We start from the raw sequence: 17,276 nt of genomic DNA, 5'->3' as shown, positions 1-17,276 counted from the left end.
GCGATATCATATTCCAATCAGCCAGAGAACATAAAGCCAACTGGCATTAATAAAGGTCAGACTTAAGGTGAAATGGATTGGGTGGGGCTGACTTAGATTTGGGTTGGCTTCTCTCAGCGCTCCGCGCTACGTTCTCCGTGCTGGGGATTGTCCAACGCGCATTATTGCTCGAATATTACAAAAAATATTTCCTTTCGATTTGGTTCGCTTCACTGCTATTCTCGTTTGGGATTTGGGCAAGAATCGTGTCCCCGAAGCGTTTTCATATTCCATGCGAAGGGCTGAAGGGTGAAGCGCGAAGGGATGAGTTTTATGACATTGCCTGACAAGTTTATGCGACCTGAGTTGCGCTGCTGCCCCAGCATCGTCATAAACACAACCTGCAACAAAAGCCAGCTATCTTCAAGGTGTCTATGCCCAGTAGCATAGAAGTTTGTGTGTGCAGCATTTAATGGCAATAATAAAGTGGCATAACATTCAACACTTTGTCAGTGGCTGACTCGCTGTCTGGCCGCATTTATCATACGTCCCGTCGACCCTCCGAGTCGACGAACTATTTTGACAAGTTATCAAAATGAAATGCAGCCAACAAGTTGCCAGGCTGGCGGCAACTCGCGTCTCTCCGCAGCAACTTCAGCATTAGACGTCGAGCTGCGGCAGCCAGACAGTCCCCACTCTGCCTCCCATTCCTTCATACCCACTCCCATTCCCCAAACTTCTGCTGTCATAATCTAAACGAGTTGTACCCCAAGTGCTCTCCACTTTCAGCTCTTGGCACTCGACACTCAAGACTCCATGCTCGATGCTCAGTGCTCTTGGCTCTGTGCGCACTGTTCGAGGCAGACGACAAGTGTATTTATGTTATGATTTGAATACCGCTAATGACAGCCTGCCTGCCACATTGGGTGGCACAATACAGACCAGATATCGAGAAATGTCTGTTGTGCATAGTGGCAAGGAGCACAGCATAATTTCCAATTTCAGCGCCTTCATCAATCCGCCTCGCGTTCTTGTAGGTATTTTCACACCTTTTGAACTCATCATTTTCCGGTAAATTAAATTGATTTCTCCATCGTTTCTCGCATCGAAATTCCTCTGATACGGCACAACCAATGGCATCATCATCATCAACATCATCATTACATATCATAGTTTACATCGTCTCTTTCTTTCTCTCTCTACCTTCCACTATCAATAGACGGAATATGTAGGAAGGGACTTTATGCATTTAATGCGATAACCCCAGCTCCGATGTGGTTAAATATAGACGAAAAATGTTTATGGGCAATGCATTGTGGTGTTCGGGAAGAACCAGAAGAAAGGTCTCTCTCCCATTTAGGAAAATGTGAATGTTCAGACGTCTATTCAATTTAATTCACTTGAGTTATCGTATATACAAATTCGATGTGATATCTTACAAAAGGGATTTTTTAAATATTCTTATGAGTTCCGAGTTGAGCAAATGTTGATTCTTAAAATTCTAAATTGGTAAAAGTCTAGCTAATCAAAAGATAAATGGGGAATATGTTTACATCGACTGAACTATTTAAAAAAGGAATTATTTTATTATTTTTAACTATCCAGCTTGCATTTGTAATATTTTTAAAATGCGTTATTAATCTTTTTTTCTTTCTATTAGAAGAAGTCTCTTAAGATATCTTTAAAATGCGGTGGCACTGACAAGCAATGTTTGCATGTATACGAGTATATTTCAATGGGCTTGTGGCATAACCAGTTGCTACAACTGCAACCTGTCCCAATGGGCATTGAAGGGGAGCAACAGTGAGGCTGCTGACTGCAAGGCCGCCAACAAAATGATTTGTTTGGAGTTTGATAAGCGGATGAGAATGTCGTCGGCATCATCGGAGTATCTCAGCATCTGAGCATCGACAGCGGCAGTAGCAACAACAATAACTAAATGACTTTTGTTGCATGCGAAGTAGGATGAGGATGCAGCTGATGCTGTAGTTGATGCTGTAGCTGAGCTGATGCTGCTGGCGATGGTAATGCTGGAGTTGCTGCAACTGCTGAAGTTGGATGACAATTCATGTTGCTGTCGACGACAACGACGAGTGATCCACATCCACTTGCAATCGGCGCAATCAATACTTTGTTAGTTTTGAGCAACATGTTGCTGCGGTGCACACGCTGTAGTTGTTGATGTTGCGCTGTTGTTACTGTTGCTGGCGATGCTTGGTATGCAAAAAGGCAACTGTTGTTATCTTCATGACAATCATTGGCTTGGCTCATCCGTGTGCCACAATTGCTCGTTCGTTTTTGCGCTTGATTGTCTTCAGCTCTTCCCCTACGTCCGTCATCGAATGCGACCTCAACCCACGACGATGATGAGGATGATGACGATGAGAACGATGGCACGAAATGGCGACCGACGACGGGGATGTCGCTGATATGGCCGCGCTCTGCTCGTCGCCGTCGCCGTTGCCGTTGCAGTTGTCGATGTCGATGTTGCTGCTGATGTGGATGTGGATGTCGATGTCGAAGTCCATGTTGATGATTATTGTAGTTCAATATTTGCCTTATGGAAGGCGGCCTCAACTGTGGCCAACTGTCGCCAGCTTTGGGGATGACTGAAGAGAGTTCGCTCGCTTCTTGGCCATTTTTTGTTGCATGGACTGCGAAGTTTCTTCTTATATTTTTTGCTTGGCCTGGCATCGTTGCCAGTTGCCAGTCGTAAGTTGCAAGTTGCAAGTTGTCAGTTGCATTCACATCAAATTAAATTGTATTTTGCAAAATAAATGAAATTAAAAGGAATGACAACGGCGAATGAGTTGAGAGAGATGAGAGCCAAGCAATGGCGACAAGTGGAGCGAACCGGACTTCAGAGCAGCTCCCGAGGTAGACTCCGATTTGGTTTCCTCTTCTCACAAGTTCATATTGAATTTATGTTTCTTGTTTCATTGTCTTTTGTCCCTTGTCTTCTTTGCTGCTTTTGCCATTCGCATGTCCGCTCATTCGTCTGTGACCCGACAAGTATATAACTATAACAGATCTCAGCCTTTGCCTCACAGTGTGTGTGCATGTGACTGAGTCTGTTGACTTCGAATGTAACTGTGTGAGTGTGAGTACTCCTTTTATAGATGGCGACGCTTCTTTTGCTTTCAGTTGCAGTTGGAGTTGCACTTGCAATTCCAATTGAGTTGTACATTTTGGTCGCAAATTGTCGCAGTCGCAGTTGCCCCTCTCGAATCACCTGCTGAACGGAGGGATTTACTTGTGCGTATTATTGATGAGATCTCGACAAATGAGTCCTTAAGCTAATCCCTATTAAAAATATGAAATTTACAACTATATTTGTTCACATTATATACATAAACTCATTATCAATATGATTATGTTTTTCATACGAAATATATTTTACGATAATATTTAAAGAACTTATTATTTTTACTGTACTTAATAAGTCTACACTGAAAAAAGAGAACAGTTCTGAAATCAAGACCATGTGTCTAAAAAAATGTGATCTTGAAAAAGGACCATTTTAAGAATAAATTTTTATACCTAAGAACATTAGTCTAAAAATTCCAACTTTTCAAGGTGAGATCGAATGTTTTAGATTTAAGTTAAAAATTCTGAATCGACATTCCAATGTATACTGTTTATACCCGCTACCCATAGGTAGAAGGGTATTATAACTTTGTGCCGGCAGGAAATGTATGTAACAGGTAGAAGGAGGCATCTCCGACCCTATAAAGTATATATATTCTTCTGCGTCAACAGCCGAGACGATCTGGCCATGTCCGTCTGTCCGTCTGTGTGTCTGTGTGTCTGTGTGTCTGTCCGTCTGTCCGTCCGTCCGTATGAAAGATCTCAGAGACTATAAGAGATAGAGCTATAATTTTTTCGACAGCATTTGCTATGTTTCGCAGATCAAGTTTATTTCAAATTTTTGCCAACTTCCGCCCCCGTTCAAAAATCGAATAACAAGTGTAATTGTAAAACTAGAATGCGAATTTTGGTATATACAATAATAAGTATAGTATTTATGATTCCTGAAAATTTGGTTGCAATCAGATAAAATTGTCGAAGTTATTAAAGAAATACTTTTGTATGAATACTAGGGTCTTAGTTGCTTTTGCCGACAATCTAGTATATTGTGTCTATGGTATATTTTGAATGCGGTACTATATCGATATACCAAATATACCATTTGGTATATTTTTAGTGTTTTAGTATATTTGGTATATTTTAATAATAATACCCCAAAATATATTTTAGTATTTTTGTAGTATAATTGGTATGTTTTGAGAATAATACCGCAAAATGTATTGCTTTTATTCAAAATGGGTAGTGGGAGATCTCACAGTCGAGCACACTCGACTGTAGCTTCTTACTTGTTTTATCTAGATTTGAATGTTTTTGTTCACAGCTCAGTTAATCGGGCTATCGCAAACCGTTCACAAATGTATTAAATGAGAGGAGATCCTGGGCTTAAATGCTGCGTGAATCGATAATAAGTATTGCGTAAGTAAATGGATCAACATGGTTAAGTAGTAAAATTCTGCATAATTGGTAAAAAAACAATCAATTAATACATATTACTTTTAATTATACCCGCTACCCATAGGGTAGAAGGGTATTATAACTTTGTGCCGACAGGAAATGTATGTAACAGGTAGAAGGAGGCATCTCCGACCCTATAAAGTATATACATTCTTGATCAGCGTCAACAGCCGAGACGATCTAGCCATGTCTGTCTGTGTGTCTGTCCGTCTGTCCGTCCGTCCGTATGAACACCTAGATCTCAGAGACTATAAGAGATAGAGCTATAATTTTTTTCGACAGCATTTGTTATGTTTGCACGCAGATCAAGTTTGTTTCAAATTTTTGCCACGCCCACTTCCGCCCTCGCAAATCAAAAAAATCGAATAACAAGCGTAATTTTAAAGCTAAAGCTGCGAATTTTGGTATATACAATAATTACTGTAGTAGTTATGATTCCTGATAAAAATTGTGGAAGTGATTAATGAAATACTTTTGTATGGGCAAAAACGCCTACTTACAAGGGGTCTGAGTTGCTTTGGCCGACAATCTGGCACAATGTGCCGTTTATGGTATATTTTGAATGGTGTACTATATCGATATACCAAATATACCATTTGGTATATTTTTAGTATTTTTGCAATATATTCGGTATATTTTGAGAATAATACCGCAAAATATATTGCTTTTAATCAAATTGGGTAGCGGGTATCTCACAGTCGAGTACACTCGACTGTAGTTTTCTTACTTGTTTTATTTAGAAGCTAGGATTTTTGTACATACAATAATAACTACAGCATTTATGATACCCGAAAATTTAATTGCGATCGGTATATTTTTAGTGTTTTTGCGGTATATTAATTAGGTATATTTCAGTATCAGAATAATACCGCAGTGTTTTGCTTTATTCTAAATGTATAGTGGGTATTTCACAGACGAATGTGCTCGATTTGTTGTTGTAGATTTCTTACTTGTTTACTATCATTGTTTACTATCATATTATATAAAAATACATTAAATATAATTAGTAATTGTCTACAATAAAAGTGTTAGCAATTATATATATATGATTTTCTATATACTTTAACATTGAACTTATGTATCTGTAGAAAACGAAATTAAAAATATCTTTTCGATAAATAAACTTTGTCCAATGCTCTCAGAATTCTATTTAAATTTTATGAGAAGAGCAAGTTTGAGTGACTCTTGAATGTTAAATGCTGAATACTAATTTGATTCGAAATTATTCATATTTACAGTGAGTCGGTTAACCGAGAAGCAAATGGACAAAATGGACGCGGCTAAAGCCAATTACATTTTCGGTCATTTATTATTTGTGGCTCCGCCAGACTCCTCCCACACCTCCTCCTCCGCATTCTCATGCTATCCCATTCCTTCGTTTAGCTCACAAAATGAGCACTGCACGGCAATTAAAATAATAATTACATTTCTAATGTATGTACTCGCAACTGCAATTTGTGAGTATGAAAGTGAGCCCAGCTCATTCCATTCCATTCCAATCCATTCCAGTTCAGTCCAATCAGGTCCAGCTACGGTGGAGCTGCAGCCATAGAATGGCATAAATATTAATGACGTCGTCGAACCCGCATCTACATGAGGTAGACACAGAGAGGGGCGTGGTTGTGTGTAAAAGTAAGAGGAAGAAGAGTTAGTGGGGCCTAAAAAGGAAATAAATGTGCGTAACGCTAAATGTTTGCATTTAACACACACTCTGAAAGGCACAGAGGAATAGTAGGTAGTGAGAGTCACAGAGAGAGAGAGAGAGAGAGAGAGAAAGAGCATCAACTGTGGTCACTTTTGCAGTCTCTGTGGTCAACTGTTCATATTTACATTCTAAATAAATAATATTCTAATTTGACAAAGTAAACGGCACTTTTAATAAATTGTTAGTTGACCACTGTTAGTTTAAGCATTAATTCCTAACAACGACTAGCCTCATAGTTCATTTGGGTTGAGCCAATTACAAAGAACATTACGATTAAAGGGATTCAAATAATTTAGTTGCAAATGTATTTGCTGGGCGAGAAAACGAATGGAATGTCTCACCTGTCCTTGCGCTTTCCTGTGGATGACCCTCGACAATATTTTAGATTCTCATCAATAATAATAGAGTCTAAGCTTATTCAGCTCTCAATAATTCACTCCCAAATAAAGCAAAATAATCGACAATCTGCCTTAACTATTTTATTTTTATTATTTCCTTCTATTAAGTCATTAAAGCGTTTACCATATGTAGATTGGCTACCCCATTCGAAAATATTGATGCTGTACCTTTAAGGGATGTGCACATATTTTGCTGGGGTCGGATGTGGTCGCCAATGCGTTGGTTGAATGAAAACAGAAGCCACCAGCACCACAGCGGTGGCTTTGCATTCTAGTTGCAAATTGACAATTGCCCGTTATCAGCTTAGGGGATGTGCAACGAGAGAGGACAGCGAAAGAGATGAAAATACTGCAACAGCAAATGGAGCAAGTGAGAATTAGAGTAGAGTGTGCTCCACTATAACATACCTGTTATTCATATACATATTTCCTAAATTACAAAAAATTCAGTGTGGCCAAAGGGAATATAACACAATTCTTAAAATACTTGGAACTGTTATTATCAGTTATATTTTACTTTGTATCTGATTTTTATAAAAACGTAGGGTATTATGTATACATGAATATAAAACATTTTCGATAAAGTAAATATAAAAATTCTTGATAACAGTCAACAGACGAGACAATATGAAGACCTAAATCTTAGAGACTTTTGCATTAGAGACGCCAAAGTTTGTGGCTACAGTCGTGCTTAAAATTTAAATTTTGATTGTGATGTTATTTTAAAAATTAGTGTCATATGCAGCATCAGAGCCTGAATAGATTTGATGATTACATCTGGTATATTTCGTACTCCATGGAATTTTTAATGCAATGAACTATCTTGACATACATTTTCGTATACTAGTATTTATGTGGTTAAACTCAATCGGCATTCCCATTAATCTGTAAAACTCTTTTTTCTTTGACTAACGGGTATAACTTCAGGAGCCAATAACAAGGGATAGAGACAGAGTAATGACGCTGGACTCAGTGCGGGCATTATGATTATGCCCGAATGTGTTCCTGCAGTCGTCAGTCTCTTTCTCTCTTGCTTAGCTGTCTCTGCAGTACAATGTCTAGATGCCCAGGCTGGGGATTATGGCAGCTCAGATAGGGTAAGGGGAACCCAACAAATCCAAACAGAACGAAACGCAAGAAAACAGTGGAGGCTTGACATAACATTTCATATGCTACGTCTGGGTTTGACTAGGGAAAGGGCAGGAGAAATGTAGCAGAACGGACGCGTCAGTGCAACCGCGAACCACGGAGACTGGCGAAGCAAGTGAGAGGGGTATAGGAGCAATTTGCATTTTGAGCATCGCACGGGATTGGTTATTAGCGATATTTATGCTTATCAGAACCTGTAAGTGTGAGTCCCCCTTAGTCCCTCCTTACCTCGGTTAAAAAAAGGGTCTATTGTTTGTAGTCCCATATGTCGTGGGATTGAAGAGATATTAAAATGAATATTTTGCGGATAACATGAAATGGAAATTACGTTGCGAGTTTGTCGTTTGTCGCCATCCCTTTGTGATGGCCGCCAGCTTAACTCCCGACCTCCAGTCTCCAGCTGCAGCCCCATTTTTGCACTCAACTCCAACCTCAGCCTGATGCTCAGGCTCATAGTCAGCCTCAGCATCGGAGGCAGAAGCATTGCGATAACAATGAGAATGAGGTGGATGACGACCACAATGATGACGATGGCGGCATCGAGCAACAACAGAGAGTTGCAATACCATAAGGGTCGCAGAAGGGGTACACGGCACAAGAGCAGCAGAAGAGGCAAAAACTGAGGCAGAGACTGACGCAGCACCAAGTGGCATGCTCCATCGGCTTCCATTTGACGCTATCATGTAATATGCTTAGGCTGCGAGTGGCGACTGCCGACTGGCGACTGGCAAACGACGCACACAACAGAAGCAGAAGCACTTCCAGCTTCCAGCGGCATCTCTGTAGATTTCCATATTAATAAATGGCCACGTCTGCTGCACGAGAGGTATATGAGGGGAATTCCAGGGTCGAGTTATTTATTGGCAGGCATGCTCTCAATAAAATTATGGTTCATGCAGATTATGCGAGTGCAGAAACTTGTTTGCCCAGAAGATGCAGTAAGCGCGGTCGCAGGTTGGGGGGAAACTCGGAGTAACAACCAAGATTATTGTGGCCATGTTGTGTTTCGCTGAGTGTGTTGAGACTGGAGATGTAGATGGCAATCCGGGGGAAGGAGCAAAAGAGATGTGGCGGCAGTGACTAGCCAACAGTATTTAAAGTGGATTTATCAAAATGGAGCGAGTCGCGGCAACATTTTGAATACACCGCGCAAGTGGGAGGATTGGACTGAACCTTAACCGATGGAAATGTAATAATTCTTCATTAAATTAATAAACAAGTATATCAAATATTTAGTATCAGTTAATTAACTTTAAGCCCAATATTTAAAACTGGTTTTGTCTTCCGTTTATGTGTTTAGCTGGCTTATCTTTTGACATCACCTGAGAGCCGAACTTAAACTACATATGATGAAACTGTGAGAATATAAATGTAGCACTGCCATCGTCAAAAAAAAAAAAGCTGTAATGTAAATGTTTACGTACTCGTATGTTTTCTCGCTTGGGTTTTCTATAAATGTTTTCTGAATTATACACTTCTTTTTTACCGATTAACAACCAAAAAAAGACATCTGCGACTCCATAAAGTATATATATATTCTTCATAAACGTCAATAGCCGAGGTGATACAGTCTGTCTGTCCGTATGAACACTTAGATCTTAACATAGAGTCTATAAGAGATAGAGCTATCAATTGTTTTGGCAGCACTTTTTAGGCCTACTGCAAGGGGGTTTTAGGTGCTTTGGCTGACATTCTGGAATAATTTGTATTCCATGATATATTTTTAATTTATCAATATATCTAATATAGCCTTTAGTATATTTCCATTGTTTTTTTACGTATATTAATTTGGTATATTTTAAAGTTAATACCTCGTTCTTTTGATTTTATTCAAAATGTGTAGTTGGTATCTTACAGTCGGGTACACTTTCTTACTTGTCGTATATTAATTTTGTATATTTTATTGAAATTATTTTAGATCATACAAATAAAAAAAAATGTTGGTTCGAAAATAAGTAATGTAATTCCAATTAGATAATTTCTAATTATTATATATATATATATATATATATAATATATAATAGGGTATATATTATATATATATATATATAATAATAATTAGATATATATATATATACCCTTTTACAGTAGTTGACAACAACTAGAATGAAATGAAAATCGCAATTGCAGCTTGATGACATCGAGGGCCGCTGTCGAGTCGCAAACACTTTGGAGCTAATTAACGTTCGTTTTGCAGAAGCCTTTGCAGGAGCGATAAATGGTGCCTCGATCGGAGGCGTCTCCTGGGCATTTTGGTAGCGGTAGCGCTATTCAAAAATTTGCATATCAATTTGTACACACAGAAAACAAAACCGTCCAAACTGAAAAGGGGAAAATGGCGTAAAAACTGAAAATAGCTGGCGGTTTGCTGTTTGGTTGCTGTTGAAACCGAAGTCAAGCAGAAATCATGATTCTCATTATTTTGCTAAAAACGCCACTGCAAAAAAATACGTGAATAGGAAGGGAACATTGGGATGGAGGTGGAAGTGGAAGAAATTGTAGTGGGGCTGCAACTGGTACTGCGACCAGGATACCGCAGAGCATTTAAGAGCAAAAGCGGCAGACTCAAATGAAGATATGCAGATTAAAGCAGCGAGATGGCCAAAACCGCAGAAAAAGCAGCGTCAATGTGGAAAAATTACGATGAGCATTACCAGGCACATTATAAGGTAAGCAAAGCAGTGAAGTCGAGGACGCCATGGCTTCAGGGCATCAGGGCCGGTCGGGTCACAATGGGATTGGGCATGGACATCGGTAGCTCACTCGCTGGCTGGCTGCTAAGCTCGACCACAGACCAATTCTGAGATATGAACATGCCGTTCTTTCTTTCTTCGTTTTTTTTTTTGTGAATTGCCTTGCACAGAAGCTACAACATGGGACATGGGACATGGGACATTGGGCATATGCAACATTGAGGCTTAGAATCGAACGAGAAATATAACATAAGAATGTACTCGGTCTGCCTTGGGTCTGGCTTTGGCTCTGGCTCTGACTCTGGCTATGACTTGGAGTCTGAGTCTGGCCATCTCTGCCAGCCGATAACAATACTACGTGCGCCACGACCAGCCAAACAACAGCTGGACAACTCGACCAATGGACCAATAGACATGTCCATATCTGAGGGCGGGGGCGGCTGGTCTGGCATCGTTTGGACTGGCAATTGTTCTCGCCGTGTGCGCTTTTCTTTTCCGTGTCTAGGCCTGGCCAGGACCCGGACCCGATCGCCTACCAACCGCTAAGTTGGCGTCGATAAGCGTCAGCGCGCCAGTTAATAGCAACAAATAAATGCAACTAAATGCTCAGCGTGGCCGCCACCATGGCCATATGAAGATATCCAAACCGACGACACAATGCCACAGTTGCCTTTGGCATATCCATGCCACCTCCTTCCACTCGCCTCCTGTATCTGTAGTTAAGGTTGTAGTTGCAGTTGCAGTTGCAGTTTTTGTTGGCCTTCCTTCTACATATTTCTTATGGCCATTGTCATTGTTTTGCCCAGCGCCAAGCCAAGCCAAGTCAACACGAGGCATTGTCTTCCTCTTACTGGCATGTTCTCCTCTACATCTGTAGTTGACTTAGTACGGTTCAGAGTCTGCGGCTAGTATTTGTTTTCCGGATTTGCCCAAATTTGGATGCCAGCGTGTGATATAATTCATAATTCATTCCATGCAACATCTTTATTTGACTACCTTGCGGACCATAATACTCCTAATGGAGGTAAGACTACAACGAACCCATAATCCTGAGTGGGATCTAGAATAGTACTGCGTACAACAAATTTTGTGTGTAAATAAAAATAAATAAATAATAGTTAAATTTATAAAACAGATAGTTATCACACAGACAAGCAAAGTAAATAAGTACTTTGGTAACTTAGTTTTATACATACATTATCCTTAACCACTCACTGTCACATTCGAAATATAATGAATCGATATTTATGTATTTTGCTATGAAATTTTAAGCACAAATATTGTAAATCTTTAACTCAATTTTAATAATGAATGCGACTAAAAATGAATGGACAATTAAACTAAAAAAGTGTTGCATTAATTATCGTATAGAATAATCTGATGTTGATTTTAAACAGTATGCAGGAGGCTAAAAGTTATAGACATACTAATGTTAATACTCGCTTCTTATAGGGATCAACGCAGATCAAGTTTTAAAAATTTTTCCACGCCTTCTTCCGTCTCCGCAAATTGACAACAATCGAATAACAAGCGCAATTTTCAAGCTAAAGTACATATATACAATAATAACTACAGTATTTATGATTCCTGAAAATTTGGTTACGAACATATACAAATTTAAAAAGACATTTAATAAAAACAATCCGATATACTTCGTACACTATGGTATAATTTGAATTAAATATCGATAAACTAATATAGACTTTAGTAAGTTTAGGTATATTTGCGGTATATTTCGGTATTTCTTAAGAATATGGTTTTATTAAAAACGAATCTCACAGTCGATGACACTCGACACTGTCGAGTCGACAAGAGCTTTCTTACTTGTTTTATTTATTGTAGTTTATTTAAGTGTTAGAAGTTTTAAGAATTTGTCGATGACAGATTTACGAGATTCCTTCGAAGTATTTATTTAAGTAACTATTATTATCAATAGAAAATGAATCAGCAATCTTTTATCATTTATACATTAAAATAACAAATGAAAAATTATTTTAATGGAATAATATTCGAGTTATTCGATCATTATATGCTAATTATTCCAAAATATTACCAAGTCCCATAGGAGTCACAATTATCTCAAGCCCCTGGCACGCTATCCATTCATCAAATATCTTTCAACACATTTCAAGCGGCGTTGCTAATTGCGAGTCCAGTACCCAGTTTGGGAACCAGTCAGTAGTCACAGAATCTTATCTGTGCATCTCGGGGTAACGCCAAGTTGTCGCCAAGTGGTAAGTGGCAAGTGGCAGGCGGCAATGCCAAGTGTGTGTGGTGTGTGGAGTTGCATGTCTGGCCGAAGGCGTGAAAAGTGTTCAACTTAAAATTTAATAAGCTCAAACAACTTCATAAATTTAGTCAAAACGCCGGGGGCGAAAGAGCAGCAAGAGCAGTTGAGGTTGGAGACTAAGAGCAACAAGATCGCTGGCAGTCACCTGACACCCGGACCAGGTAAATGCTTGCCTGGGATCTGCGATCTGGGATCGGGAACTCAAGACAGACAGAGTTTAGCGTGTGTAGAAGGAACTGAAGGCAGTCGACTGCAGTCGAGCCCGACAACGACACGAAGATACATTTAATATTTAGCCATTAAATGCATTTATAATGGCCTTATCGTGCTCGGATCAACTTTATCACCCAATTTAGCGCGACTCCAAACCTTTATTATGCACACCTAGTGCCAAACACCTCCAGGTCCGAGACAACAGTTAAAGTCATGACAGCATCAAATTGGCCATTGGCGCGGTCTATTCCATTGACTGGCTTACAAAACATTTTGTAGTTATCACTAAAAATGTCACAACATTGTTATTTCTTTCCGTCGGTTATCGTCTATTTACTGATTGGTGAAATTATTCAATGGCATTTAAGGAAATGTAATTATTAAAATGTGTGAATGATAGTAACACCAGCTACAAATTGGGAAAACGTTATAATAGAGATTTATAGTCCACAACTATTTACAATTTTCATTTTAGTTACACAATATTGACAATAATAACATTTATTATATCTGAAAATATGGTTGATCAAAAAATTTAGAGACGATATGCTCATGTTCTCTGTCGGTATAAATACATAGATTATATTTCTATCTCTTATAGTCTCTGAATGACTGTTTATGGATGTGTATGTTTACACGCAGATCAAGTTTGTCTTAAACTTTTGTCACTCCCCACAGTGGGCGATTTGGTCTCGCTAGCGGCATTTAATTAATAACTTCTAAACTAAAATAGATGTCTTCAGTCGATTTAGTTTTACTGATCAGAGAAAAATCATAAAATTTTTTAAGTTAAAAAGTGTTTTTTTTAATTTATTTTTTTGTTTTTTTAATTTAAAATTTTGTTGTACTTTTATTTTATTTGAACTTCAATTAACATATTTAATATATAAACTTTATTTAAAAAATTATGGGATGATGGAAAAAAATGGGATGAGTTCTGAGTGCAATACTAAAAAAGATCCCTTTTTGGTACTAACACTGTGTCTAAAAAGAACCATTGTTTGAAGGCTAGCAGGTAATAGCAGTTCATATTATACATTTTGGACGTCACTGATTCACACTTTCGACTAATAAAAGAGTTAGACTGAATCCACTTGAATCAGGTAAGTTCTACTCCACGAAAGACAGGTGTACACTAATCCGGGCTAGTTGTTAATACACTGAATTACCACTACGTTTTATGAGCTACACATTTATAGACCGGTCACAAACATTAATTTTTTGAAAATACATACCTTGAATATAATAAAAAACCAAACTTCTAACAATTTCACTAAAAATTGTAAATTTCCGAGGAACTCAAATTCAATGCGCGCAAAGAGAAAAAAATGTGTAAAGCTCTTTGCAAAATCATATGGTGTGTTTGTCCGTTCACAGTTGATGATCAGCTGATCGTAGAGCTTTTAAAAAGCTTTAAAAAATCTAATCAAAGCATCTGCTATCGATATGTGAAAAAATATTAACGGTTTTTTTAATTTGAAAATTTGTATTAAATGCCGCTAGCGAGACCAAATCGCCCACTATGCGCCCACTGCTCACAATAACATACGCAATTTTGAAGCAAGAGTCACGATTTTCGGCATATACAATATAATTAAGACAGTGTTTAAGATTCCCAAAAATTTGGATGCGATCAGATATTTATATGAAATATAAGTTATTTAAGAAATACTTTTGTATGATAATCTGGTGTGTTTAATACTGTATCGATTATGTTTAATGTATCAATATCAATATACCATATACGGTATATTTTAGTATTTCTAAGGTATTTTAATTTGGTATATTTAAAGAATAATAACGCCACTCTATAGTATATTTTGAATGTCGTACTATCAATATTATAAACCTTCGACCATACTCCACTATAGCTTTTTTACTTATTATTATTATTTCACTCCAATTTATATTATACATCTTCAATAGGTGTAGAGTTATTATAAATTGAGAGTAAGTCAACTAAATAAGATAGAAACTGCTTTAATTTCAATTGGGTCTCATCGCAATTGCAGTTCTTCTCGAATGCGCGACGATAGTTAAGAAAGAACACATATTAGCACTTTGATTGCATTAAAATTCCAGGCGAGTCGACTAATCAGAGGCATTAATTCTCTCACGATCATTATCCGGCTAACTGAAGAGCAACTAAACGCGGACGTAGACACTACTACTGAAAGATGAGGAGGGGTGGAGTGGAAGGTTGTTGGTTGTTGGTGCGACAACTGAAACAGAGTAACTGTCAGTTGCAACAAATTTGTAAGGCAAGCTGGAAGACGACGGGATCCTCAAAGTGTTCAAGGCGATCAGAACGACACTCACACCAATTGCTCCAGTTAGAATTTTTATAACCGAATTGCAAAATCTGTTGATATCTTGCCCGTTGATGTTGCTGTTGCTGTTGCAGTCGCCGTTGCCGTTGCCGTGTTGTAGGAAGAGAGGCTGCCGCGTGTTGCTTGGTGTTGAAAAATTGCCGACACCTCTGACCAACCGCCTGACTCCCTCTCTCTCAGTGTCGGACTCTCTGTCGCTCTCTCTTGCTCTTGAATGAGGCGTCGTTCACAGCATCGCACTTGTGTCACGATCGCTGTAGCAGTCATTGTTGCATCTATGCAGCGTGCAACGTAGTTGCGGCTGATCTCACAGAGATTGCGTCTCAGTGGCCGCGACACTTTTTGGGGATGCGATGTGGCTGGGGATGGGACTGCTGTGATCATCGCGACATCATTGAGAGTCGAGCGAATTGATGACCATTGCCAGTTTACCAGGCGTTGGCCGGGACGATCGACGGTTGGAAGAGAGCAAAAGGAGCCTGTGTCGCATGGAGTGAGTCGGCAACCAGCCAGCTGCGTCTATTTAAGGCCGAGATTTGATTGTCAAGCGGAGATATGCCAATTTCACAGTTGCCGGCTAGCCAGCCAGGGATATGGCAGCTCACAGCTTGTCGGACATTGTTCTGGTCTATGAGTGTTCGAGTAGAATGTATTCAACAGTCTACGGTCGACGGTCGATGGTCGATGGTCGGCTGTCGATTGATGCGATTGCCGCCTGGTCAAGCTGTCTCCACTCATCTCTTACCCACTTGCCAATGGCCAAGCGAAAGTGTCAATATAATTGGCCAAATTGATGTTGCCTGCTTTCGCGTCCAAATTAGGCATCAACCGTTTGTCCGAAAGCGTTTTCTCGTTTTCTCTCACCAGATATATATATTCAAATCTCTGCTTTAACTGTAGACACTCCCCCACTCAGAGCGGAGGTACAAAGAGCGCTAGAGACATATTTCAATCAGATTTCATTTGTATGTGAAAAAGCGATAAATAAATGACAAAATCCATTTCATAAGAGATTGAATGCCGGCTCCTTCCCCTTCTCGAACTTCATCTGCAGTCTGATATGTGGCACGTTACATCTGCTGGAAACTGGCAACTGGCAACCGGCAACTCGCAACTAGCTGACAGCGTGCTGCAAGTGTTGAGCTCGTCTTCTGCATAAATGGCAACGGCAAACTGAACTGTTTTGCATGCTGCATCGACTTTCACATTGTGACGTATTTATGGATATCAAGTGCCACAATTTCTGCACTCGCGGATTCATCTTTGTCTTTGTCGCAGTCCCCACACTGCAAAGAACTAACGGTAAGCTTATAAGGCCGAATCCAGTCGGCTATGTTTCCTCTCTCTTTCTGTATTTCGCTCTAACTTTAAATCATTCACTTTAGTTTCCTTTTGTCATCTTATTTGATATCCATTACTTGTCTTCATGTTGAGTGGAATAAAATTCAATTGACTATTCTGTTTTGCTTCCTGTGAATTCTTATTATATTTGGGTTGCATTCTCTGGACTAATTTTTTATGGTTTGTTTGTCGGCCATAAAAAACACGCAGCTAGTCTGAAGTTTCATTTCGATGTCTTTGTTTGGGCTGGAAGGTGTGCTTAAGAGTCAGTATCTTGGAACATTTCGCAAATGGGCTTGAAAATTAATTAATTAATCAATTATGGAAAACACATTCGCCACTGCAGGCACCTGCTTATTACCCCTTCTTACACTGTCCTCCCCCTCGGTGCACCTAGTATCTCTGATTCCTTTGAAAGCTGTACAATTTTATGTGTCAGACCATTCGCAGTCGTCGTACGTTGTTCGATGTTTTTGTTGTTGCTGCTGTTGATGTGCAATAAAAGTTTTATTGGTGGCTCTTTGCAAAGGAACCGAGCGGGACTGGAAAGGGTTTGAGATGGAATGGAGTGGGGTGGGGTGGAGGGGGTTCATATTCCTCAATTATTGAAGTATGAAATGCAACAAAACTGAGCGT

This window comes from Drosophila sulfurigaster, chromosome 2L (assembly GCF_023558435.1).
Source record: "Drosophila sulfurigaster albostrigata strain 15112-1811.04 chromosome 2L, ASM2355843v2, whole genome shotgun sequence".
Taxonomy (NCBI): Eukaryota; Metazoa; Arthropoda; class Insecta; order Diptera; family Drosophilidae; genus Drosophila; species Drosophila sulfurigaster.
Note: the sequence above shows the minus strand (reverse complement) of the source record.